Genomic DNA, 23,719 nt, shown 5'->3' with positions numbered 1-23,719 from the left:
TCTTGATCTTGGTCGGGACCTCTAGGTGCTTCTGCATCCAAAGAGTTGATAACATTAACAAAGCTGTGCTAGATCTGGGTATTGGCCCTTTAAGAGCGGACATCAAGAAGTCCAAAACATAAAAGGGGCTTTAATTTTGGAGCAAGTTAAGGGTTAACTCCTCTGCATTCCTTATCCTCTCGATACTGAGCTAGATGGACCTTTGGTCTGACCCATTATGGCCGTTCTTATGTTCTCTGAGCAGACTTTGGTCTGCAGCCTGTATCCCACACATTCTATCAGGCTGAGCCCTTCCAAGCTTCACCCCATGCTGATCAGTGGCAAGCGAAAAACATCCAGAGCTTGAGATAATAAACCATCCACAGTGCTTGATGAAACGGCCTTTCCCTCGAGATGGCAGAGTGTGAGGAAAGGAGCCCCTTACGCAGCAGACAGGGAGGCTGGCATTGGATTGACCCAACGCGTCAGCAAGACAGGCCTGCACGCGGCTTGCTGGGAGGGAGGGACTGGAAAGAGCAGCCTTGCAGGATGGTTTTTGCTGAGTGATATATTTGCTGACTTTGGCTTACAAAGGGAAAACTCCACACTCTTCCATTTCTTGGCGCTGATGTGGTGCCAAGAGCCTGGGGTGTCGCACTCGTGTGTGTCAGCAGATGCTGCTGCAGAGCGGAGATCCAGTGATCACTGGGTCAGTTGCACCCAGAGGGGAAACAAGCAGCCGACTTCTCCTTTGCTCGGGCAAAGCAAGGCTCCACATCATAGGTGTTTACCCCACCTCCCCTTCTGACCCAACTGCTCCTTCCACCCCAGGACACAGCGAGCAGAGGGAAGGGGGCATATCCCAGCAGATCAGAGATGGCCTGACAGCATGAACCACAGTGACTGGCTTCTCCGCAGCTTGATCTGATTAGGGGGGAGAGAATTAAGCACCTGTTGATCTGACCTGACAAGCACTTTCTGCTACTTTGGCTTGAATTAGAGCTGCAAGGCTGGGATTTAGGTTCAACCCACCCCGAAGGCTGCAGGGGGTTTGGGTCAGCCCATTACAGACACACAAGGCTCCAGATCCACACAGCGCTGGATCTGGGTTTCATTTTAAGCCCATCTCTAATGGTAGTGACTCCATGTTCGGGGTGACCAGATGAGAAAAGCCAGTGGGGTCTTGGAGAGCGCTGCTGTGGCATCTCCATGCACTCCTGGCACACAGGCCACCAGCGTTCACAAGATGACCAGAGAACAGACACTTTCTACTCTTGCTCAGGGGACGAGGAAGGCTGCTAGCAAGGCCAAAAGGAGCCTGATCTTGCTCTCTCAGCTGATGGAAACCATGGTGACAACTCACTAGCAAAGCAGGGCTTTCCCAGCACCATATTCAGAATTAGGAGAGACCCTTACAAGGGGAGGCTGCTGATGCCTGGCTGGGCTGTGTAATTCCTCCACGGAGCTCAGGCACACTGGGCAGGCAGACATCGGAATGAAACAGCTTGATCTCAGCTACCACAGTGTAAATCAGAAGGAACGTCCTTGTCTTCAGTGGAGTTACTCCAGATTTATATCAGCCTGTAACAGAACAGAGCCCCTTCCACTACATTCAGACCTAGCGTCAACCAGGTGACATACCACAGCATCTCTAGAGTGGCTCCCGCTTACACCAGCTCTAAATCTGACCCTTTGCTTTGTCTAGCAACCAGTCCCTCTTTTCATTGTCTGCATTTTCCATTCATCATCCCAAGCAATGCAAACTCTACTTCCCTGTCTCATGCTTCCCAAAACTTGAGGTTAGATGCAAAGCACCCACGTTAAAAAGCAGCTCCTTACAGGCCAAGTTTTCACCCCATTGTATCAAGGAACAGCTTAACATGCCGCTATTGTTTCCTCTCTTTTTAGTGGGATATAAATTGAAATCATATGGGCTCTCTCCACCACTCCCACAGCATTTAATTTGTGAGCATCTAAAATGCCGAGTGCAGGGTTCACTCTCCAAATGAACACATAAGGGACAATTGCACCAGCTACCCCAAAGCAGAGAGCAATTGTGCTGCATTTGGAATAAACTACAATCCATTTGGGACCCAGTGCAGCAGACTACCACGAGGTTTAAAATGATTAATGAGAGCACAAGAGGTCTATAATACGCCAGAATAATTCACTAGAGACCTGATCATTCCCACTTGCACCAAAAAACACGAAGGGCAAAGGATTTTTTAAAATGCCCTGCTTGATTGGAGTGTTAATTGCACTGTACTGCCTCCCTTATCGGCACACCTTAGCTGGTGTTGGGGCGTTCTCTGTAGCACAGTTCTATGCCTAACCAGAAAGCGAGAATGGTATATGAAGTGTCATCTACACAGCCACCCCCTGGGCAACAAAGAACAGACGTGATGAGACCGTGGGCCTGACACAGGAGAGGGAGATCAATCAATCAGTGTGCATGGATCAGCTCACAAGTATGGATCCAGGCAGACATAACATTGATTCTAGTCCAGCACTGAAGGGCATAGGTGTTCTGGGCTGCTGGCAAGAAGTATCAGCAATCCAGGCAGAAGCACAAGGTTTGTCCATGCCCAAGTGCAAAATGGCAAGCGTCACATGAGAATGGAAATCAGTGCCAGTACTTTGTCCTTTGCTATCTGATAATCTCAAAGTGGTTTATGCTAATTCAGCCTCACACCCGCTCGGGTTATCCCAGACAGGAAGGGAAACTGGAGTAGACAGTGGTGAAGTGTCTTGCTAAGGGTCACACTGGTCAATCAACTCCTGAAGCTCTGACTCTCGGGGTCTGTCTACACTGCAATCAGGAGGGGTGACTGCAGCACATGTACACACATACCCATGTTAGCTTTGACTGAGTTAGCTCTAAAAATAGCAGCAAAGGCAAGGCAGCATGGATTAACCACCTACTACATGCCCGGGGCCTGGGATGGGCTTGTAAAGGGCAATTAGCCTGGCTCCCATGGCTTCACTGTAATTTTTGGGCAAATTAGTTTGGGTACGTCCACACATGCTGCAATCACTCTTCCTGAGTGCAGTATAGACACACCCTTAGTCTTCTGCACTAGCCACTACAGCCATTTTGAAAATAGGGACGTAGCAATCATCTGAGTGTGCTCTGAGCCAGCTGGGGGAATTATTTCAAAGATGATCTGCAAGGGATTGTTTCTAACTGGTCTTGTGGCCTTTTTCGCTTCTTTATGATGAAGAGTTGAAAAGAGTAACAAAATTTGGTTGTTTTTTTAATTGAAAAAAGTATTAGGAATATCCAGTCTGGCCTTCTGTGGCTGGGCAGGGGTATAAACCCCTTGGGTGCCCTGCTAAAGGGGTGGCTCCTCCCCAGCTTCCCGGCAGAGCAGCTGGGTGCAGGGGTCCGACACTCAGCAAGGAGCTCAATGGCAGACCCTAACAAGGGCAGCTCAGGGGAATCAGCTGAGCCAAGTGGAGCCAGCTGGGCTGGTGCCTGGGAGGAGATATAAGCCCAGAGAAAGGCTCAGTGAGGGGGGGGGGCTAGGAAGGGGAGAAGACAGGGGGATTGCAGTTCTGTCTCTACTGACTGCAGGAAGCCTCAGGGACCAGAAGTCACAGAGAAGGGTCAGTATGGGGATCGGTGTTGCGGGAATTGGGGCTGCACTAAGCACTGTAAATAAAGAGACATGGGTGAGACACCTGGAAGAAGTGTTGGGACCCCCCTTTTTTGACCAGCCTAAGCAAAGAGCACAGGGATGAGAAGGCGGGAACGTGGGCGGACCCTGTGACACCTTCTCTGGTTTTGCTGTAGGGTTGTCTATGGTGACCTCTCACACTTAAATGGGGGAGGGGTTGACACTGTAACAAAGAAGCCCTTTTCTCAATTGTTGATTAGATATTGGAGTTAGACTGTTTGTAACTCTGTATTAACATCTTTCTAACTAAATATCCATTCTCCACTCAAAAAGAAAAGGAGTACTTGTGGCATCTTAGAGACTAACCAATTTATTTGAGCATAAGCTTTCATGAGCTACAGCTCACTTCATCGGCTGCATACTGTGGAAAATACAGAAGATGTTTTTATACACACAAACCATGAAAAAATGGGTGATTATCACTACAAAAGGTTTTCTCTCCCCCCACCCTACTCTTCTGCTGGTAATAGCTTATCTAAAGTGATCACTCTCCTTACAATGTGTATGATAATCAAGGTGGGCCATTTCCAGCACAAGAGTGATCACTTTAGATAAGCTATTACCAGCAGGAGAGTGGGTTTGTTGGGGCGGGGGAGGGGGATAACCTGGATTTGTGATGGAAATGGCCCACCTTGATTATCCTACACATTGTAAGGAGAGTGATCACTTTAGATAAGCTATTACCAACAGGAGAGTGGGTTTGTTGGGGCGGGGGAGGGGGATAACCTGGATTTGTGATGGAAATGGCCCACCTTGATTATCCTACACATTGTAAGGAGAGTGATCACTTTAGATAAGCTATTACCAACAGGAGAGTGGGTTTGTGGGGGGAGGGAGGGGAGAGAACCTGGATTTGTGCTGGAAATGGCCCACCTTGATTATCATACACGTTGTAAGGAGAGTGATCACTTTAGATAAGCTATTACCAGCAGGAGAGTAGGGTGGGGGGAGAGAAAACCTTTTGTAGTGATAAACACCCATTTTTTCATGGTTTGTGTGTATAAAAATATTCTCACTGCATTTTCCACTTTTATGCATCCGATGAAGTGAGCTGTAGCTCACGAAAGCTTATGCTCAAATAAATTGGTTAGTCTCTAAGGTGCCACAAGTACTCCTTTTCTTTTTGCGAATACAGACTGACACGGCTGCTGCTCTGACACCTGTTCTCCACTCAGTTGCTAAGGCTTCATTCTCTTTTCAGGGTGGTAGCCGTGTTAGTCTGTATCAGCAAAAAAAAAAAAAAAAAGAGGGGTACCTGTGGAACCTCAGAGACTAACGAATGTATCTGGGTATAAGCTTTTGTGGGCTAAAACCCACTTGCATGCATCCGATGAAGTGGGTTTTAGCCCACAAAAGCTTATGCCCAAATAAATGGGTTAGTCTCTAAGGTGCCACAAGGACTCCTCGTTTTTTTTTCCCTCTTCATTCTCTTGTTTCTTATGGTTTCGTAGTTTCACAGGCTTCCTGCCATTATACAGTTCTCCAGGCTCAATGGCACAAACCCAAATTCTTCCCCCCTTCCCATGTCTCCTGGAACAGGGAAACATTTGTACGTAGAAGGGCTGCACAAAGAACCTACAAAATCTACTTCTCCCTTCTGCACAAAGATAAAGAACGGCATGGAGCAGCAGCAGCTGACTGACTGAAATTTAAAACCTGAGTAACTCAGCAATGGCTGGATGGATTTTACCCTCGCTGCCAAACACTTTCTCCGCTGCATTACAGCCTTGTCCACACAAGAAGGTTGAGGTGCTTTAACTTTTTAAGCCAATGTAGTTCAAGCGACACAAGCCCCTGCGTGGACACTCGTATTTCAGCCTGAGTAGCTTGTTTCCGTTTGCTTAAACCTGTTTCTACTCAACTTCCAATCACGCGAAATAAGCCGTCCTCAAACCAAAACCAGAGAGGAAAATGGTCAGGTGGTTCGGACACTAGCATGGGACGTGGGAGACTGGGTTCACTTCCCTGTCCTGCCTCAGACTTCGTATGTGACCTCGGACAAGCCACGAGGGCCTTGTCTACATGGTGCATTAGCGCTCAGTAAGCCAGGGGGTGAATCTGCAGTGCACCATCTGGCCACGTCCGCTGTGAAAGCCCTGGAGTGCCACGCAGTAACCTGCTGTGCAGACAAGCCCTTCGTCTATCTGTGCCTCAGTCCCGCATCTGGCCAATGGGGATACTAACACTGCCCTGCCTCCCAAGGGTGTTGTGAGGCTAAAAACATTAAAGATTGTGAGGGGCTGATACTACTGAGATGGGGGCCATAAAAATACTTTAGAGATGTCCACATTGGAGGAACTGGCTCTGTTTAAATAAAATGTTCCCAGGCAGACAAGCTCTTTGAGAAAACATGAACTTTCACAGCCAAAGGAGATTTTTTTTCAGATAGCTGTAAGTCACCGAACAAAGGAAGGGTACAGACAGAACGAAGATTTTTATGGAGTTAGGTGTTTAACCACTGGAACAGATTATCAACGGAAGGGGGGATTCTCCATCTCTTGGTTTCTTCAGATCAAGCCCAGATGCCTTTCTGGAAGATACGCTTTAGCCAAATACCAGCTACTGAGCTCAGTGCAGGGGTAACTGAGTGAGGTTCCCGTGATACACAGGAGGTCAAACTAAATCAGGGGTGGGCAAACTATGGCCCACGGGCCAGATCCAGGCCACGAGCCGTTTTAAGCTGGCCCGCGAGCCGAGCCATTTGGCGCAGCCTCGCTCCGGCCGGGGCCCTGGCTCGGGGCCGCACCACGTGGCTCAGCCCCGCTCCGGCCGGGGCCCTGGCTCGGGGCCGCACCACACCGGGGGCGCTCCAATGGGAGCTGTAGGGGTGGTGCCTGTGTGGGGACATGCCGCTGCTCCCAGGAGCCACTTGAGGTAAGCGCCACTCGGAGCCTGCACTCCCTGAGCCTCTCCCCACGCGTCAACCCCCTGCCCCAGCCCTGATCCCCTTCCCACTCTCCAAACCCCTTGATCCCAGACCGAAACACCCTGCTGCACCCCAAACCTCTCATCCCCAGCCCCATCCCAGAGCCTGCACCCCTTCCCGCACCTCTGTCTGAGCCCTGATTCCCCTCCCGCTCTCCAAACCCCTCGGTCCCAGTCCAGAGCACCCTCCTAGACCCCAAACTCCTCATCCCCAGCCCCACCTCAATTTCATGAGCATTCATGGCCCACCATACAATTTCTATTCCCCGATGTGGCCCTCGAACCAAAAAGTTTGCCCATCCCTGAATTAGATGCGTCCTTCTGGCTGTGAGGGTTGAATAGCAGGAAACATTTCCCAGTGGTGAGACCTATGAAGCGCTGGAATAGTCCGAGGGAAAGGATAGAAATCCCATGGTTTGTACTTAAAAAAACAAACAAACAAAAAAAACCACACCAACTCTAAGCTGGACCATGCATCAGAGACTTGGCTGTAGGAACAACCCTGGCCCCTGTAACCAGACTGGATGCCTCTCGTGGCCTAAGGGTTACACTATGGGCAGCCTCCTTAAGTTTCCCCTCTCAGACTGTTCAAATAAAACTTCCCTTCAGGCTTTTTCTTGGTCAAAAGTACCCCTCCCTGGGGACCGGGCTCATTCACAGAAACGAAACTTCAAACAAAACTCAAAATCCTCAAACAAAGGCCATTCCTAAATTCACCCAACACAAGGCTTTCCTGCCTGGGGCTTTTGCAGTCTGTCTCCTGCTTGGACAGGGTCTCTCCCAGACCTCCCTGCCTGGGACAACTCCCCTGGTTCAGGGTCTTCCCTGCAGGAGCCTTTCCTCACTCTCCACAGAGGCTTCCCCCTTCACTGCAGCCACCCGCTGCCCTTTGTAGGGAAGTACCTGATTCAGCTCAGGTGTGCCTCATTCTGCGATCAGGGTTGGCTAGCCCCAGGCCTCCAGCAACAAGCCACCCTGTTATAGTCCCCTACAAGGATGAACTTGATGGGTCCTAGCAGGTCTTTCCATCTCTAATTTCAACCCTCTCTACAGCCTTGTCATAACAATACCCGGAGGTGAGAGTTGCAATGTGGGGAGTCTGGGGAAGGACAAGCCAGCCTGCAGGACAGAGCTCTGCATTGCAGTCTGGCAAATCTGCCCATTGGCTCTAGGCGAGTGCCAAAGTGACACACTCCGTGCCCCAGCCACGCTGCCGGTTCCAAGTATCTCAGATCCATTCCTCACCCTCCCACCCCCGAGAATCTGGCTGACACTAAGTGGCAACTCATAAAAATGCAAAAGTGTCTGTCAAGGCAATCTGTGTTATTCTTAAAGCCACTTTCAGACCCAGGAGTGAATTTAGTTCTCACGACAACGAAGCATTAATTGTGCTGTTCTGATAAAGGAACAGCGTGGGGAGGAGCTGTGCTAACTTCCCACATAGATCTGTGCCATGAACCTCAGTCTGGTCCTGCAGCTTCACTGCCATTCCACTCCTGGGCTCCGCCAGGGCACCTCAATCCTGCAACTCCTCCAGCTATTCCACCCCTGGATTCCAGACAGCTCAGCTGATGCATCTCAATCCTGACCCACAGCCCTCCCCCGCCAACTATTCCTTTCCTGCACCCCCCATACCAGGCTGCTAATGCACCTCTGCTGTGCCCCACATCCTCTGTTGTTCCAATCCCAGGTCTCAGCTTAGCAGAAGCTCCACGCCATGCTGTGGATCTGTGACAGGCACAAATGCAGAAGGCAGCGAGACCGCAATGCGGATTCCCTCTTGTGGTACAAATTAGGATTCGAACCCTATCTCCAGTAGTGGAAAGCTGGGGTGTGGATCACATCACCAATATCCCCATTGACCCCCTATATTTCTGGGGTCCAACGGGGAGCTTCAGTCCCCACTGTTGTCAGTGGGAGTTATGCCTAAGTAAGGCCTGAACAGAGGCCGTGGAAAGAGCAGAGGATGAGTCGTTTATTAATAAGCAGACAAGTCAAATTGGACCCTCTCAAACTACAGGGATCTTTAGACCTGCAAGAGAAGCCACCAGCAGCAGCAAAGGAAGCACAGTGCCAGGAAGAGGGGGGAGAAAAGCCTGGAGAAGATGGGCAGAGAGGAGTCCGATATCGCTATCACTGTCTCCAGGATCAGAGCCGTTCCAAGGGAAAGGTGCTACAGGGGGGCTGCTCCGTGCCCTCAGTCCCAGAACTGAGCTACCCCCTGTCTAAATCTACCAAGGCAGAATCAGACCAGGCTGACCTTAGAAGCTGTGGCCCAGCTGGTTCCTGGGCAAGTGAATGCTTCCCCCTAAACTAGACCCCGTGCAGCATGCTGGCAGAGGAGCAACAGCCCTGCAGCCAACAGCAAGGAGAGACGCAGGTCAGGGCCACGGCAAGTAAAACATGCCCGAGAGAAGGAAAAACCTCAACAGAATGAAGTGGATTTTGTGGTGGTGAATGGCGCTGGGTCAACAGCCCCAGGGAATCCAGTTCTGTGCATTCACAGAACTGGCACAGCCTGGGCAGCTGGCTTCCCTCCCACCACCCTGCTGATGCACCTCACCCCGGCCTGCACAGACGGCTCTGAGGGCACAAAGGGAGTTCGGTCAATGGCCCATTCAGTGCTTGGCCTCTCTGCTGAGGCTGCCAACAAGGGGCCTGGTTGGTGCCATCTGTGGGGGTGGTTTCGCAATCTGACTCAGAGGCTCTCTCTCCCGCTTCTTGCAGATTCCACCAGGCTCTCCGGGCTGTGTAAGGTTATCCCCGGACTCCGACACTAAGTGCTGGGCCGACAGCAGTCAGAGCGGATAGGGACAGTGTTTCTGGCCTAACAGAGCTACGGACCATTCACACCACGCTACCTAACCTGCAGCTGCAGAGAGACCCCGTCCTTCCCGGGACGGCTGAAATGGTACCAGGATCTTTACCACTCATCATTCTGAACCAGCTCATGAGGCTTTGTGCTGACAGAGCCCTGTGATGATGATGCCTTGAAACTACCTGGGGAATCAGGGCCTCTCCTTTCCACATTTCTGGGGACACGCTGCCAGCTCCATCCTCTGTTTAGCAGGAAACCTTCACCCCGGAGCCCCTAACCCTCTCTACAAACTGATGCTCTCTCCTGTGACCCCACCCCACAGCCACTTAATTTGTAATGAAAGAGAAGTTGGAGCTCAAGTTTTTTGGGTTTTTTTTCCCCCCATTTTCATAACTGATGCGGCAAGCCCAGAGGCGCGGGACTCAGCACTAGCAAGCCCTGGCACAAATTAAACAATACGCCTGCCCCAAACTGCCGTGGGGTGCAAGGTTCTACCCTGAACTTTGGGCCTTGTAAATGGAGAGGCCCAATCAAATGGCTTCCCAGGAGCCCCCATTTGGATTGAGATGTTGCAATATTTAGCGCATCTTTGTGACAGGGTATTCTTCCATCACTGAGAAAAGAGGAAAAAATAGTTCCCCAGAAAAAAATCCTGCTGCAAAATAATCTCTGCTCAGGAGCATCACTGCCACAAACCAGCATTCTGCTAAGGGCACGGGGGGACTTTAAGGGCTGAAGCCATTCTCATTGTAACTGTTGGCTTCAGATGGCTTACACCAGGGAGGAAGCTTACTTGATGGAACCCTACGATCTGTCAGCCCATTTATCAAGGCATATGCGGTTCCTTTTGCAACCCCAGTGGAATGGTGATAAACCCTAAGCAAAGAAAGTTAATCGCCATCTAGAACACTTCAAAATATTTATAAAGAAAATTGGAAAATGAATCATAATAGTTCCATCAATTCTCATTGATTCTCACTTCCCAAGCTGAAACTACGGCTCCTGGACAGTTAAATGATTTCAGTTTAGATGCTGCTCAAAGGCACAAATTCAATAAGGACAAAGGATTTGGTTTTTTAGGCAAATTTATCTGCTACTACGTAGGGGTGAGAGAAGGAAAGCACTCCGCAACTTAGCACTTCCCCTAAAAAGGCTACAGTGCAGAATTGTTCTAACAGATCTCCCAGAGGCTGTTGTGTTTTGGATGTTTTTCAATCCTAGAAGGCACATTTTCAAAGCCCTTTTATTGAATTATGCAACTCATCCTCACAAGCAAAATGCCCGCTCTTGCAATACGATGACGGGGTTGGAACTTAATGAATTCTGTTAAATTCAACATGATTAAGGAGTGTTCAGTACAGCTAGCACCTATCTTAGGACTTCATCATACAAACACTCCTAGTTATTCTCTGACACGATAGCCAAGTGCACATCCATCTTATGCTTGTTTCTCTGACAACAGCGCTGGGTCAGCAACGCAACTTCAAAAATCTGGATTCTAATAAAGGAGAGAGTCCAAGATTCTAGGTGTAGGCCTTGCATGAACAATGAAACAAAACAGAAGTCAGGGAAACAGATTAATTAATGGACAGAGCATGAATTCACAAGTGACCTTGAAAATAACATGTAGTTCGTGAATAAAGAAATAGTAAGCAGAGTAAGTGGGATAAGTTTGCAGCTGCAGCTTTGCTTACTTGTATATTTTGTAATGTGTAGACAGTTTAGGATCTATACAGGGATTGGTTATAAAAATCAGTAAACCAATTATGAAGTGTGATGCAATATAAAAATGCAATGAGTGGGCATTAGTCTTCTGCATAGCATCTGATTTTGCCGTTGTGGTGCACCCTAGCCCAACCCCCTGCACCAGAACCTCATGTGTAGCTTTATGAAGTGATCATAAAGAAACCTCAGTGATGAGTCTGGATTCCAGAGACCTGGATAAAAAGTGTTCTCCCAGAACCGGATAAGGGGATCCTGATCAGTCAACTGGAAAAGGTCTCGGAGGGAATTCCAACACCAGATCTCAACCTTAGTCCAGTTTCTGAATTCTAAGAATGTGTTTTGGCTTTTTTATGCAACAAGATTTACTCTCCTTCAAAAAACGACTTTGTGCCACCCTGAAGGGCTATAATCCATATGCTGTTTATGTTACAACCTGATTACATAGACTGTGTCAGCTCTTTTTACAGGCCCAAAATCCAGAGTTTGGTCAAGAAGACAGAGGCCTAGCAAATAGCGAACAATATTAGCTAAGAAGCAGAACAAACAAAGGACACCTTGCTTTTTGCTAAGATAAGGTCAGCAAGAATCTAGGTGGAAATTATAATTGAGGGCTTTATCTCAACGTTGCAAACAGACCTAAGGAATGAAAGGGGCCCTGTTTCTTCTGTAGAAGAGGTGCCCTCCTACACATCAGCCTTGAGTTTGTGGAAGAGGTTCAAACATGTCAGTATGAGATATGATTATCCTCCCTCTCACAGATGTGCACCTCTCCTCCAAACCATTGCCAGTGCCTGCCTTAGAAACACAAATGAACAACTAAAAGACAATCTTTATTGCTAAATACTTTTCATTTGTCCTTTTGCTTTAACCCCTAGGTGTGTACCTGTTGGACAATCAGGGGAGCTACTTCATTCCTATGGATCCCAAATCAGAATTCAACATATATATTTTATACTACTATATATACTCTATATATTGTTCAAAGGAAAACACCTGTGTACTAATTAAGTGTCATGTTAACCTGAAACCATGGGCGGAGACATTATGTAACCTTTTGACGACCATTGGCTACTGTGCTTATCTTGCATCCGACGAAGCGAGCTGTAGCTCACGAAAGCTTATGCTCAAATAAATTGGTTAGTCCCTAAGGTGCCACAAGTCCTCCTTTTCTTTTTGTGCTTATCTTGTCTTGCTGCTAGACCTATCCAGGGGTTTGGGACTGCCTACCCCGTCATTTCCCTCCGCCCATGGAAAATCCATATAATCCATTGTAATCAACTGTTTGGCAGTGTCTCTGAGCCTAATAAGCAAGGTGACACTCCGCCAGCGCTGTGCGTAATAAACCCACGTGCTCGATTCTACATGGTGTCCATATTTTGTTCCTTCACACCCTAAGAAGCAGCTAAGTGGTGGTGGGGCCACGCAATGGGAGAGAAATGTAGTTATTAGCACCGCACTTTAACTGATAGCTGGAAGCCCACGCTGGGTCAGAGAAGCCCTGCCCTTTTGCAGCTGCTCACAAAAGCAATGTATGTAGGCACATGAAACTGCTGAGAGAGGGGGCAGTGGTTAGGGTGCACTAGCCTAGAACTTGGGAGAGGTGGAGTCAGCTCTCTCTCTGCTCTGCCACAGGCACCCTGGCTGACCTTGGGCAAGTCACTTGTAGTCTCTCTGTGCCTCAGTTCCCCATCCGTACACTGGAGAGAATTGCACAGCCCTGCCTCACAGGGGTGTTGTGAGGATAAAAACATTAAAGACTGCGAGGCGCTCAGACACGAGGGCAGCGATACTCAGACTGAGGCTCGCAAGCGGCTCTTTAATGTGCCTCTTGTGGCTCTTTCCAGCTCATTATATTAAAACACTGGGTGGTTTAATAATTAACCAATGGGGATGCTTATACTATGTTATTAACTAATTAAGTAAGTTATTAACTTATTTGCTGTGAGAATAATATATGGAGAGAGAGAGAGAACTACAGTAAATGCAACACTGAATTCACACTCCTGGGGCTCTTTTGGGTAACGTCGATCACTAATTTGACTCCTGAACCACTGAGGTCTGAGTATCACTGCCCTAGGGTAACTGGGGCTATACCATAGCTATCTAGAGCAGGGGTTCTCAGACTTTTGCACTGGTGACCCCTTTCACATAGCAAGTCTCTGAGTGCAACCCCCCTTATACATTAAAAACGCTTTTTTATATATTTAGCACCATTATAAATGCTGGAGGCAAAGCGGGGTTTGGGATGGAGGCTGACAGCTCGCGACCCCCCATGTAATAACCTTGCGACTCCCTGAGAGGTCCCAACCCCCAGTTTGAGAACCGCTGACATAGAGGGAGCAGGATGCATTCCCTCATTGCCACAGTAATACACATAATACTAGTACTTAGGGTATGTCTACACCACACTCTCAGTCCAGACTGTGGAGTCAGGTTTGAGCCAAAGCCCCACTCCTGTCCACACACAAATCAGACTGACTCTACTTAGAATCTGGGTCCGTGGACTCTGCTGCGGGGTGTGCCAGACCCTGAATCCCACTGTGACTCAGGTCCAAGCCCTGTCATTTTCCAGTGTGAATGCAGGGGAAGCCACAGACCCGAGTCAGAAGGTCTGCACAGTGCAGTGTGGACGCATTAGCATGGCTGTGAGACCCGTGTCGCGCAACTGTAAGTCCAGGTTTACAATGCAGTAGGGACACTCAAGTCTACAAGCCCGGGTCCCACAAACTCAAGTTTATAGAGGCCCCTGCTGAGATCAGGGCACCATTGGGCTAGGTGTTGTGCAGATACACAGCAGGAGACAGCCCCTGCCCCGAAAAGTTTCCAATATAAATACACAAGGTTGGAGAAAGGAAAACATTCCACAGCTGTGGAACTGAGGCACGGCGAGATTAAGGGACTGGAGCACAAATCCCTTAGGCTTACTATGGCTCTTGTGCTTCTACAATGCTCCTGTCAAGAGACTTGCCCAAACTCACACAAAGAGTGCATGGCGGAGTTGGAAACTGAACCTACATCTCCCAAGGGCTAGTCCAATGTCTTACCCACCAGCCTCCTCTTGCATTCGCCCTCTCTGCCGACTTATGCAGGCATGTCTCAGGCTATCCCGGCCCCGCCTCGCCATCTGAGGTATTTAATGACTGTATCCTTTGATTCTTTGGCTGGGGGTGAACAGATGCGAGAGGGACACATGCAAGGAGCAATCTGCAGAGTAGGGCCATTCTTGATGTTCCTAACTAGCCATGTAGTAGGGTGCTTGGGGTATATGGTATAGTTGTACCCCTGTACAGAGCCATTCAGACACTGAGAGTGATATCTTGAGCTCTCCTGGCTGATGAGGATTTTATTGTTGACTCAATAAGGAAGAGTCAGTTCCTTGCTTTTATCAGCAGATACCCATAAAGCAGGCTACTCAAACAGATGTGTGGGGTCAAATCCAGGTTGCATGTAAGTATGTCCAACTCCTCTGAATCACACCTGCTTATACCAGGCATGAATCCAGACATTATCTCTTTGACGTTGAGACGTCATGCCTGACATCAGTGAAGTCACACCAGGGATGAGCCAAGCCCCAGAAATGAGAACCGATTTAGTAAGGGCGTTACTTGATACAGCACATTTATTAAGGATCAGCTCATACCTTGCTGACCTCTCTTTCTCTGCTGCTGAGAGTTTCCTCCTCCCTGCGCCCTGCCCTTTTGCAGCTGCCTGCTGAGTTCTTAGGCCTCGTCTACACTTACAAAGTAGGTCAACATAGCTACATCAATGGAAAAACCCCTTCCATTGGCGCAGGTTGCTTCTACACTACAGGGTTATGATATATAGGACATAGCTATGCCAGTATAGGCTCCATAGCATAGACACAGCTGCAAGGCATTAAAACTTTCCCATGGCTTGTCAGTGACCTATCCATCTCTGCGATACACTTTCCCTGAAAGACCGGCTGCCCTTCCTGGACTCAATGCCTTTCCACACACAGCACAGTATAAACAGACAATATTTGCTCAGGAACTTGTTTTAGCCCAAGTTTCTCAAGGCAACCAGGCTGTTTCCAGAAACCTCACATGCAATGCCACAGTCACCATCTCTTGCTAATGTTGGACACATCAAACACAATGCCTTCCATGAGTGTCCATCTCAACGAGCACGCAACCGGCAGGGAGGCACATGGCAGATCGTAACAGCCCTAAGCAAGATGAGAGATTGGGCTAACACCTGAAATAGACCCCTCGTGGTCATACAGAATAAGGATACTTAGCGCTTAACATAATTAAAGTGCTGTACAGACAGACAATAAGTCATCAATAACCACGTTTCGCCCTGTGAAGCAGGCATGTATTTTTATCCTCATTTTACAGATTGGAAAACTAAAGCTGAACAAAAGAGAGGCTAGGCAACTAACCCAAGGACATACAATGAGTCAGTGTAAGAGACTATTAGAACTCGGGAGTGGTGGTGAACTGAATTGCTCCCTCCATACCCCATACTGCACAGGTGTCCCCAAAACCACAGCCATGTGGAGCAACCTTTCAGAAGCTCTAATTTACATTAGAGTTTTCCATGTGATTTACATGTGGATCACCAAGGAATATACCCAGATACTGCACTTGGAGGAATGCCTACACCATGCCCTCTTTCCATCCAGCCATGCCCCTTTTCTCAACTGTGCTGCACTACTGGTGATCTATGTAGGCACAGAATCAGGCCAGCACGCGTTATCCAATGTCAGGGGGCTCAGTCAAGATACAAAGCATATTTACACCAGCAGAATGACCTTAGTGCACCCACGAATCTGGCCCTACATTTTTACTATATCATATTCCAGTGAGTCCCTGAGAGCCAAGGCAGCTCTGGGAAAGTGAGCTGGATCAATTGTGCCTCGTGCACCATCAACACTGAGTTCTTAATGCAGACTCTTCAGTGCTCTTGGCACATGAGCCCGGAAGTACCCAGCTTGGCTCTCAGATCACAGGGGGTGATTGCAGGGCAAACAGCCTTCCTAATTATAAACCAAGCAGACTTGATCTGGAGTTACTGAGAGAAAATGAACCCAGAGCCCCACAATGCTGGGTTTATAAAGTCACTTTTCAGAGTGGAATCATGAATGATTATTGAGAAGTATATTTGCACTACTTACTTATGGCTAAGTCACTAGGAGTAAGAATATACTATTCTTATCCCAGTAGCCGTAGCCTCAGTGTAATTATGATAGAGTTCATTAATTAGCTATATATCACAAACCATATAGGACCCGATTGATCCCTGGCATAACTGGCTTTGATGAAGTTACACAGGGATGAATGTGACCCACAGAGTTTGTTTTTAAACGCAGCACCTCTCATCTGTCCTATTGCAACCAGCCCTGTTAGAAATATTGGTGTCACTGATCCCTACAATGATCAAATGGAAAAGGACTAATTCCAAACATTCATCATATGGCTGCAATACTCAGGATTCACGGGAGACAGAGTTAAACCTCTGGCCCCGAAAGCTCAGATTAAAGACTTGAGAAATAGTAGTCAACGCATTTGCCATCAGTACTCAGTGCCTCGAGAAGAGCCAAGGCATGGGCTCTCGCCACATAAACCAGACTGTATTAACGTGAACCAAGCCACGCTACTTTACGTAACATTTCCCTTGCAAATATTAATGTTGAAGGGAAGGGGGAAAAGAGATTATGCTGATTTTGATGTCTTAGCATCAGGTAGGAGACACCCTGAAATGACCTCTTTAAAGATCTAACAACTCTGCTCCTTCAAATACTGGCTGACAAACCTCCCGGAGCCCTCTACGATGACCTTCAGCAGAAACAAGGAAGACCGCACCTGACAATTTTAAGGTAAAAACCAAGCAGCCTTCTATCTATATCATAAAGGTGGGGAAAAGAGTACAAGCACATTAATTTCCTATGCAGGCAAAACGTCTCCTCTTCCTTATCCTGTTGTTCAGTGTGCTCTCCACACGACTGTCCCCCCACACAGGTGGGTGCATTTAAGTAGTGCTGTGTAAACACAGAACCAAATCCCGAAGGCCTTGCTGACTGGCTTTCAGGGAGTTTTGCCTGCTTTAGGACATTAGGTGTCAGTCCATACATTTGTAAGGTGCTTTGGGACCCTTTGTAAAGACAGAAACTAGAGAAAGACCAAGCCTTGTTATCACAGAGTTTCTTGCTGCTGATTTTTACTTTTTAGTGCTGAAGTGTGGAATTTATCCAGACAGGCAGGGTGTTGTGTGACCATAGCCTGTGTGGTATTGCACAAACAGCTGCATCTGGCCATCAATGGACAATGCCCTGAGCGATGACAGCAGTGATGTTATGTGCGAGAGCAAGCTTTCAGCTGAGCGGGTCAGTGTTAAGGTTTGATGGAAAGATGAAGGCGGTGCGGCCGACAGGTCCCTGATCTCAGCTTCCCTGATTTCCATAGATAGAGTGGATTGATAGAAAGGGTGGCAATTTTGCAACAGAAAAGCTTCAAAAACAGACTCCAACAAGAAACTGCTGAGCTTGAATTAATATGCAAACTAGATACCATGAACGTGGGTTTGAATAGAGACTGGGAGTGGCTGGGTCATTACACATCTATTTCCTTAAGTTAAGTATCCTCACACCTTTTTGTCAACTGTCTAAATGGGCCATCTTGATTTTCACTACAAACGTTTTTTTCTCCTGCTGATAATAGCTCATCTTAATTAATTAGCCTCTTACAGTTTGTATGGCAACTTCCACCTTCTCTGTATGTGTGTGTATACAGATATATCTTACTATAAGTTCCATTCTATGCACCCAATGAAGTGGGCTGTAGATCACGAAAGATTATGCTCTAATAAATGTGTTAGTCTCTAAGGTGCCACAAGTCCTCCTGTTCTTTTTGCGGATACAGACTAACACGGCTGCTACTCTGAGACCTGTCATAGATAGAATGAGGCCCAAAAGCCCCAATACAGCAACACATGCCTACCGTTCTGCATGTAAGCAATCCCCCTGAAGACAGCGGAACTAGGTGCTTCTAATCCATCATGGGTTTAAGAACTTTGTTGGACTGAGGCCCGATGACTTCCAAATCTTTCTAACACTGAGGTTTTTTGAACTACAATGATCTAATATTTCTCCCTTTAGACCACATGATCTTTTTTAATCTCGGCTCTGAATCTCCTGACTCTACAGGATTTGGGGGAAATGTTGTGATAAAATTGGCTTAAACCAACGGCTCTCTATTTCCAATCTTTAACTCGCTCTTCAAAAAGGATCTGATGCTGCTGAGGGTGCCAAGCACCCTCAGCTTCCACTGGCTTCAGCTCAGCCCCTTTTAAGGCCACACTGATATCGGCTGGTACAGTATTCCTATTCTTTGTTATCATTCAAGATTTGCTTTTTTCAGTGTATTTACTCTGTCCCATTGTCACCACTTTGCATTCCCTGCTTCTCTTGTAGGGTCACTTTCTCCTGTTGTTTGTAGGAGTCTTTCATATAGTAGCTGGGGAGAAAAAACACATTTATAAATCTGAAAGCGTAGTTGTCAAACCACAAAAACAGGCTGGGGCAGCAGCCTTAGGGGCAGATGTAGGAACCAAAACAACTTTCAACTCATTGATTTAAACTGGATGCCTATGAAGTTGACACTGTCCCTTTAACAGAACTTTCCAGCCCTACATTTCCAGAGGCCCCTCTATTATCTGGGGGTAATGGACAGACAGGGAGATGGGAGCAGGAGACAGAGCAGCAGCTCAATAAACAGAGGAGGAGATGGCACACCTCCAGGTGGAGAGAGATCAGAGAGGGGGTTCCCAGGGAGGAGATGAGGTAACAAGCCAGTTAGAAAATAACTGCCTTGGGAGCAGGGAAGAATGTGGCTGCCAGGCAGCATGGGGGGAATAGCGCTCCCAAGTTATCACACCCCACATGGGTGTGAGAGGGGTGATACTTCTGGGAGAGATGACGGCGAGACACACCCAGGCTTGAATCACACCCAAGAGGTGGGGAAAAGGAAAGCAACACACCAGGAGGAGATGGGGTAACACTGGGGGAGGGGGAAGAGGAGCAAGTTACATACCCGAGGGGAGGGTAACCCAATCAAGTTGTGCAATAGTGACCTTATGCAATCACTTGGTCTTAGCACCATCAGACTCCCCTTCCCCCATTCACTCCTATTATTTGCTTGTTGCATCTTGTCTGAAATTAGACTGCAAGCTCTTTGGGCAGGGGCCATGACATCCCATGGGTTTGTTCAGTACCCACCACAATGGGGCCCTGTTTTGATTGCGGCCTTTGCACATTACCGTAATACAGATATTAAACAAGAGTAATAAAGAGGTAAAGTCCTCTCGTTCCTTCCGTCCCTTACACTCAGTATCTGCTTTCCCCAGCGTCTTGTTCTTGGATCTTCTGCACATCGGAAATGCTGAATTTGAGAAAGTAAATTTCAGCCTTGGGTGAATACTCACAAACCTATTTTGGAATTTCTTGCCCTACTAATTTGAACTTGAACCACAATGAACTGGGCACTTGTCCCTGACTTCCTCAGTGGTAGAACGATGGCCGTGAGCCATGTCTGTGGTGAGTAGCCCATCACAAACAAGCTGGGAAAGGGAAAACTTTCCACAAAAAAATAAACTGAGCTGGAACCTCCTTTTCTCTTCAGTGCTAAAATGTGCATTGACAGGATACATGTGATCTGTGGTCAACATTAACAGCAAATTATTTTAGTTACTTAGAGTTATAGGAATTGTTTAAACAAAAAAAAAAAAAAAAAAAGACATCCCGTTAAGAGAGAAAACCTCACACTGAGTCATATCCACATTTTTTCTCCGGGTATCTGCTCCTTCTTTGCAGCATTTAAAACACCCAGGGCCCTTCCCCTGAAGCAGCAGTTACTGGCCACTGTTGAAGATGAGATACTGAACTAGGTGGACCATTGGGCTGATCCAGGACAGTATCCCTGATGTTCCTCCCCTACAGTCCTCATCAAGCTCAACTCCCACTGAATGCAATGAGAATATTGCCTATGGTGGAACTGCAGGATCAGGCCCCTTAATTTCTAAACATGCTTCGTTTCCACTCCCCAAAAAGGACAGCTTTGGAGCACAGCGATAGCCCTGATCCTCGCCCTGGCAGGGTTTCTCCTCAATTCAGAAGGCTTCGTAGGAAAGCGCAAAGTAGGCCCATGGGACCAAAAGCCCTTTTGCAGAAGAACTAACTCGCCTGCAGCATTTAACTAATCCAAATAATTATTTTACCATTCTATAACCTCTTCCAGTCAAAAATGTTAAAGTTCTTTTTAAACATTAATTAATTTAGCCATACAGCACACATGCGAGGTGCATCTCAGATACACAGGGACCACTTCATCCAGCACTGAAATTCAGATCCCTCTGCAGGACAACTGCTTACCAGCACATGGGCAACTGATTAGCATTTACAGCTACTATAGTCATTAGTATGTTGAACTCTAGTTCCTGGGGGTCTGTCCAAACCAGCCTCAGCCATACTGGCATTTCTCTGGCAGCCCCATCAGTTTCCGCAGAGTTTAAACTTTTATTTGAGAAAAGAAAATTTCCTACCCTCAGGGTTCTAACGCACCTTCCCAATGTGACCTGATACAGTTGCTGTCTGCAGTCAGTGTCAGTCAGCAACAATGGAGCAAATCTAGGGTTGGCACCAGGGGCTGCAGCCCCCTCTGAAGTCAATGGAAGTTGCACCCTTGTTGCGTCAGGACTCAATTTGACCCATTAGCGCAGAGAGGTGTGAACCATCCATAGTCAGATACTGGGTGTTGACTCTGAAACCTAAGAATGACCACTAAGAAAACTGGTTGATTAGGTGTTTCTGCTAAAATGATCAGACGTGAAAATAATGCTCTGTGGAGCCTTCGGAGAAGGCACCTAAATGTGCACGCCCAGCCTGTAAAGCACCTACCACGCTGCAACCAGGAGCGGTGCAAGCTCTTCGGGGCCGGGAGCGAGCGTGAGTGAGCAGCGCACCCAGTGCAACCGCGGCCCAGATCCTACCTGCTGCCACACAGAGAGACAACAACCATCTTGTGGGGCTCTGGGCAGGGCTAGGGATGGCAGGCGGAGCTTGCACGGAGGGGCCCGGGCAAGGGAGGGACCCCAAGGCGGGGGTGGGTCCCCCAAGTTGCTGAGCCGCGGGGCTGGGAGGTCCAGGCGGGCGGGGCTGTCTCCCCTCGGGAAGCGCTGAGCCCACCGCCTTGCCACCGAGCTCCATCCCCTTCCCCGCCTGCCCCAGCCCGTCCCGGCCGGCTCAGCCCCGCTCCCGCCCGGCGGACGCGGCTCCGCGGCGCGCTCTCACCTGCTGCCGGCTCGGCCAGCGGCGGCTGCCGCGCTCCAGGTGCGGGCTCCCGGCTCCTTCCCCCCCCGAGCCCGGCTCCGTCCTCGGTGCGCTGCGGGGGCGGCAGAGCCCGCATGGGGCGCGGGGGCGCCCTGCTCCGCTCCCCGGGGAGCTCCGCGCCCGGCCGCAGCAGGCGAGAGGCAGCCGAGCCCGCCGGCGCTGGGAGCGGAGCCGGGGGAGGCGCGCGGGGCTGAGCTCGGCGCCTGCCTGCCTGTCTCCCCCCGCCCGGGCAAGCTGCGAGGGGCTGAGCGCAGCACTTCCCCCGCCAGCGGCCACACCGAGCGGCTGCTCCGCATCACACGGCCCGGCCCAGCGCAAGGCAGCCCCCCACCGGGCACCCCCTGCCGGTGCAAGGCACCCACCCCCTAGTCACCCATCCCCTTACACGTGCCGGGCACCCGCCCCCAGACCCAGAGCAAGGCATCCACCCTCCAATCATGCATTCCCCTGCAGGTGCAAGGCACCCATCCCCAGTGCGATATACAGCCCCCCAATGCAACGCAGCCCCCTGCCACAACAATGCACCCATCCCCAGAGCAATATACTCACTGCCAGTGCGATATACCCCCCTCCAGTGCGCCTCCACTGGGCAATGCCACTGCAATGCAGCCACCCCCGGGGGAGCAATATACCCACCTGGCAGTGCACCCACTCCTAATGCAATGTACCCACTCTCCACCAGCGTTCCCTCTAATTTTTTACGACCATGTGGGGAATTAATTTTGTTATGTGCACTAATATGGGGGTGATGTGTGCTGGGGGTGGGGCCAAGGGGTTCGGAGTGTGGAGGGGGCTCAGGGCTGGGGCAGAGGGTTGGGGTGTGGTGGGCTGAGGGCTCTGGCTGCGGGGGTGGGCTGAGGGCTGGGGATGAGGGGTTTGAGGTGTGGGAGGGGGCTCAGGGCTGGGGCAGAGGGTTGGGGTGTGGTGGGCTGAGGGCTCTGGCTGCGGGGGTGGGCTCTGAGTTGGGGATGAGGGGTTTGGGGTGTGGGAGGGGGCTCAGGGCTGGGGCAGAGGGTTGGGGTGTGGTGGGCTGAGAGCTCTGGCTGCGGGGGTGGGCTCTGAGTTGGGGATGAGGGGTTTGGGGTGTGGGAGGGGGCTCAGGGCTGGGGCAGAGGGTTGGGGTGTGGTGGGCTGAGGGCTCTGGCTGCGGGGGTGGGCTGAGGGCTGGGGATGAGGGGTTTGGGGTGTGGGAGGGGGCTCAGGGCTGGGGCAGAGGGTTGGGGTGTGGTGGGCTGAGAGCTCTGGCTGCGGGGGTGGGCTCTGAGTTGGGGATGAGGGGTTTGGGGTGTGGGAGGGGGCTCAGGGCTGGGACAGAGGGTTGGGGTGTGGTGGGATGAGAGCTCTGGCTGCGGGGGTGGGCTCTGGGCTGGGGATGAGGGGTTCGGAGTGTGGGAGGGGGCTCAGGGCTGAGTGGTTTGGGCGTGCAGGTTGACCCAGGGCTGTGGCAGGAAGAGAGAGGACTCCCTCCAGCCCCCTTGCCATAGCAGCTTGGGGCCGGGTGAGAGGCGCCTCTCCCTAGCCAAAGCAGTTCCGGTAGGCCTGGGCTAGGCCAGGGGAAGGACTCCTCTCCCTGGCAGCTCCGGAGGGCTGGGCCGGGCCGGGCCAGGGGAGGGGTGCCTCTCCCCACCTGCGCAGCCCTAAGCCTGCTCCGCGGCCACGCAGCTTACCGGGAACTTAACTCTTCACCATCAACCAGTGCACTGTACCCATTCCCCCATGCAATGTATGCAATCCTCCATTCCCCCTCCCGCCCCCGAATACAATGCACCCAGTAGTCCAGAGCACTGCACTTTGGTGTATTTGGGTCACACTGCCTCTCTCAGGAGACAGAGGTGCTGCTACTTTCCATCCTGCCCTTTCCCCCCACCCCGCCCTGGTCTACCTTTCCTGAGCAGAGAAAGCCAAGGCAATTAAAACCCTCCACCCCATCTCTCCCCACTAACTATGCTCTGCTTCTCTATGTACTAAACCCCACAACTGTTCCTGGGCTCTGCCGTGTCCAGGAACTTCCTCCTCTCTCTGTATTTCCCCTGGGGATTTCATTCCAGTTTGCTGAATATGAAGGAACGAGCCTTTTTTACTTTGGTCTGCAGCATGAAGACCTTTGTGTAGCATTCCCCTCCCTCCAAGAATATCACTAATAAATCAGTGTCAGCAGGTGTGAATACCTGCATGCTGCTAATAGAGAGTGCAGCGGAGAGTGCTGGGGACAGAGTTGAAATCAAAGACATGCCTTCAGTTCTTGTGTCG

The 23,719-nt window shown here is 49.7% G+C and overlaps 1 protein-coding gene across 1 annotated transcript in view; it reads right to left on the bottom strand.

Moving 5' to 3' along the window:
• LOC144276163 (dual specificity testis-specific protein kinase 1-like) overlaps positions 1–21,477 on the bottom strand; it is a 60,212-nt gene extending 38,735 nt beyond the window's left edge. The window contains exon 1 of the mRNA XM_077836073.1: positions 21,431–21,477. The gene's annotated coding sequence lies outside the window, so the exon portion shown is untranslated. The remainder of the gene's footprint in view (positions 1–21,430) is intronic.
• Between the last annotated feature and the right edge of the window lie 2,242 nt (positions 21,478–23,719).

This window comes from Eretmochelys imbricata, chromosome 16, assembly GCF_965152235.1.
Source record: "Eretmochelys imbricata isolate rEreImb1 chromosome 16, rEreImb1.hap1, whole genome shotgun sequence".
In the NCBI taxonomy this organism is placed as follows: domain Eukaryota; kingdom Metazoa; phylum Chordata; order Testudines; family Cheloniidae; genus Eretmochelys; species Eretmochelys imbricata.
The sequence above is the reverse complement of the archived record's forward strand: the minus strand, read 5'-3'. Positions and strand labels throughout refer to the sequence as shown.